At 36.8% G+C, this 4,654-nt stretch overlaps 1 long non-coding RNA gene across 1 annotated transcript in view; it reads right to left on the minus strand.

Moving 5' to 3' along the window:
- Positions 1-335: 335 nt before the first annotated feature.
- The window catches only part of LOC137637553 (uncharacterized), a 14,500-nt gene continuing 10,181 nt past the window's right edge, over positions 336-4,654 (minus strand). Inside the window, exon 4 of the long non-coding RNA XR_011043702.1 lies at positions 336-502. This is a non-coding gene — a long non-coding RNA (uncharacterized lncRNA). The remainder of the gene's footprint in view (positions 503-4,654) is intronic.

The following is a 4,654-nucleotide window of genomic DNA, read 5'->3' on the forward strand; positions in this document are numbered from 1 at the left end:
AATTATCAAGCAGTTATAGCACATTATAATACTTTGAAATAGAAAAAAATTAAAACAGATTCTACAGTAATTAAAACGGGCAAACCTAGAACAGAAAAAATATAATAGCGTATGGTAATCAAATATTGATACACCCCAGATATAACAAAAAATATAATACATTGACTCACACCATAGATTCATTGAGAATTTTTTGTTTTCTGGAAATTCAAAGCCGGTTCCAATCAGATATTAAAACACCCTAGATATAAGAAATATATACAAGACATCGATAAATGCATCCTAGAATCACAAGAAAAATATATTTGAAAAATCAAAGTCTGGTTCATACCTTTGAATGCCACAAGTGATGTGTTGTCTTGATCGTAGGGTACTTCCAGAGGAGTGGCTTGTCTTTTCTATTCAGTCTAGATCTCCTAGCTTGTACAGTTTCTTACAGAGGGCTTGATTGTCTAGTGGGTAAGATTCTCACCTATTATTTATTTTCAATGCACCGTGATATCTGAAATAATGATATAAGTTAGTATTTTTCTAAATGTATAAAAACACGGTAAAATCCAGCATGATACTCAAAGTTTGTTCATGAGAAATTAAGTAACAATTGAATATAATGAAACTGAAATGAATCTGAAAATGATAAGTTATACTTTTTGATAATTGGAAATGCATTAAAACATACTATCATAATTAGAATTTACTTTTTATATTGCATACATAAATATGTCCAAATAGATATGATAGTAAATAACAAAGTGATGATAAGGGATAATGACAATACTGTTTCAAAGTTAATATTGCATAAAGGGAAAAAGGTTAAGAAAACTCCCTTATGTATAGAACTCCATACGGGGATAGTGATAAATCAATATGCCATTTGTTAGAATTTAATCTAATTGAAAAAAAAGTTGGTGAAGTCTATTTTAACATTGTTATTTATCTTAAAATATTTCATATTCATTACTTACGTATAGTTTGACTTACTATTTCCTTATTTCCTTCCCTCACTGGGCTGCCTTCCCTGTTAAGAACCTTTGAGTTTCTAGCATTCTGCTTTTAAAACCAGGGTTGAAGCTTAGCTAATAATCAAAATCAATAATAATCATAATTAAATATAATCATACTCAATCATATGTAGCAGACCTTTACGTTGTGTCCCTGTTAATCTAAATTATTAGAGACTAGTTGTTACACCACGCACCCTACCCAGCCCAAGAGGTGGTGGTAAAAGGATGAGCCCTCTGTGTCTTGGCAAGATGAGCAATCTCAGAATTATCAGCATCAATGCCGAGGACCCGTGAATAACAGAAGTAGATTTGCTTGCTAACCTGAAGGCCGCTGTACTAGGCATCCAGGAGACTCGCAAAAATCACTGTCTAAAACCCCTGGCATGGATTCAATAATTTCCCATCAATAACCAGTCTAGGGAAGTGCAATATAGGGTAGCGAAAAATCCATCATTCACAAAAGTAGAGACCTATCCCAGGTTGGGCTGGAGATCCTCCAAGTGGAAACTAAACACCTAAGCATTACTTCCATCAACAAACTTCACCCCCTACTTTCTCACAGTCCCAGAATAGCATCCCTGACAGTATGCCCTGTCTCTCGTAGCTGGGGGACTTCAATAGCCACAACACTGTATGGGGATATGGGAGCACCAACCACGATCGATTGTATTATAAAATTTAGGCCTCGAGACAAGCACTGGACTGACAGTGATCGAGAGGCTGTGTAGGAATGGGCCCTTGCTAATTATCTCAACCGTGTGTGATGCAAAATATGATACCAATTTTTTGAGTTCACAATGGAGGAGAGTATACAATTCAGACCTGGCATCTGTCTCTTTAAAACACCACCAATCGTTCAAGAACAATGATGGACCCAATACCAAAATATCAACACCAAACAGTAGCCATTGATATAAAACCAGTCGTACAACCTCTCAAACCAAAATACCATAACCCCAGATCAAACTAACCTTAGGCTGATTTGGAATTGCAAACATCGTACCTGACCCTGAGTGATACGAAGACTTCCAGTTCCTGGCAATAGGAGCTATGAAAGAAAACATTCCTGAGGCTGTGGAGACTCATATATCCCTGATCTCTCGGATCAAAGCATAATCCAACCAGGTGTATGTACAGGCCTACAATTCCGATCTTTTAACCAAAAACACTATGGCTCTAGGCAAGGTTTTGCTATCATTACTACACCATGAAAGACATGAACGCTGGTAAGAAACCCATCACAAACATCAACATGGCCCACAACAGTAAAAAAAGCCTGGAGCACCATAAAAAAGCTTACTCGGCGAATAACAGCATTCACCCCTTAATGAAGTAGCCCATAAACTTGTAATCAATGATAAGATCAACAACTAAAACAGAGAAAGGGGGATACTTAACGAAAATGAAGCAAGGCATACAATGCATCATGCTACAGGGTGATTATATATTTGAACCGTTTACAATGTATGAATTAAAATCAGCTATGAAACACAAGAAGTCAGGGAAAGCTGGGGTCTGGATGGAATTGTGGTCGAGATGATTCTGCCTTTCAAGAGATAAGGCTGGGGCTTGGCTTCTTGTCTTTTTCAATGAGCATAAACATACTGCATCCTAAGGATATGGAGAAGAGATAGAATTCTCTCTTTCCTCAAGCCTGGTAGAGATCCAAGTTCACCTAAGAGTTACTGACGAATATCCTTACTATGCTTTACCACCACCACCTAGGAGCAACTGACACCAGACCAAGCAGGCTTTCGACCTGGATGATCATGCTGCAGTCAGGTCTTGCACCTGACTCAATTTATAGAGGATGGATCAGACTAAATAAATTACAGGCGTTATGGTTGTCCACCTCACAGCCGCCTATGATAATCAAATATAGAGATCTTCAATTCTGTCACCCAAATGGCCCATAACTTCCGTCATTGTACACATCGGATCACTCGTAGTAAACAGATGTTTCTATATGGAAATGGATGGCAAGATGAGTAGGTGGAAGAATCAGACAAATGGTGTCCTGCAGGTCTCCATACTAGCCCCATTGTTATTTAATACCTACACAAATGACCTTCCACAACTCCAGGATATCCGGAGGTTTATATATGCTGACGATCTTTGCATAGTAACAGTCGAGGCTCTTTAAAACCATCAAAGGAAGACTGAAGGGGGACCCAATTTCTCTCAGACTATTACAAATGATGGTATCTTAAGGTAAATCACATATTTACCTAGGTATGCTTACTCCATTTGAACACCCACCAGGGATACAAAAAAATAAAATTTTAAATTACAAACTGAAGAACTGGAAAACCATTCACATCCCGTCTATCTATGTCACTTTTGATAAGAGACTTTATTTTCAAGGTTTATGTCAACAAGCTCAAGAAAAAAGTGGTTACTAAAAATAACTACCTCGGCTAAATAGCATCCACCAAGAAGGGAGCTAAGGCAAAATCTTTGAAGTAAACAGCTTTAGCACTATGTTACTCCATTGAAGAATTTAGTGTTCCTCTGTGAAAAAGATAAAGCCATGCCAAAAGAGTGAATATTGAGCTAAATAATGCCTGCAAACTAATCACTGGTACACAGAGCAACACCTTTACCAGCTTTGTACAGACTAGCCAGCATCGCATCACCTGAAACCAGTCCAGATACCATAGCTCTACAGCTACCGTGAAACAAGAAGTCTGAAATCACGGAAGCGCTTCATGACCGTGAAAGAACTAGAGTATATAGATGGAGACAGTGAACGTCAGACCAGGAATGATGCCCTCCCTAACCGTAGTGGAGACCTGCCCTGTGGATTCTCCCTTACCAGGAGGAAATGTCAGACCAAGATTGGTGCCCTCCCTAACCTTGGTGAAGACTTGCCCTGCGGATTCTCCCGTACTAGGAGGAAATGGGTCACCATGAATAGAGGAAGAACAAAAACTGGTAGGACAGGGGATAAATAACAGATTTTATTACACAAATGTTGCCGAATGTCCCTCCTGGAAGCCAGGCCAAATTATGTATCACATCTTGTGTAGTTGGCCATACCTTGGTCTTAACTAGGATGGAGAGGGGGCTCGAGTGCTGATCATATGTAATATGGTCAGTCTCTAGGGCATTGTCCTGCTTAATATAAAATGTTACTGTCCCTTGCCTCTGGCATTCATGAGCAGCCTTTAAACCTTGAACCTTTAAAATGATACAGCGTTCTAATGAGTAAAACAATGGTGCAATAAGATATGATGATAATCAATAATACAATAATCATAATCTTAACACAGTAATCATAATAATATGGATAATCATAATCATATCATCATTACCATTATCAAAATCAGCAACATCCTTTTTGGGTGAGTGAAATTTGAGGTAGTGCTAACAATAATCATTAAAGAAGTTTATATATATACATATACATATACATATACATATACATATACATATACATATACATATACAAATATATATATATATATATATATATATATATATATATATATATATATATATATATATATATATATATATATATATATATGTGTGTGTGTGTGTGTATAAGAATATTTATATATATATAATATAAATAAACACATTTTATCTACTGTATATACACACAAACATTGTTAATAAAGACACTTATTTTACCCAACTACAATAAT

Source organism: Palaemon carinicauda, chromosome 3, assembly GCF_036898095.1.
Source record: "Palaemon carinicauda isolate YSFRI2023 chromosome 3, ASM3689809v2, whole genome shotgun sequence".
NCBI classification, from domain to species: Eukaryota; Metazoa; Arthropoda; class Malacostraca; order Decapoda; family Palaemonidae; genus Palaemon; species Palaemon carinicauda.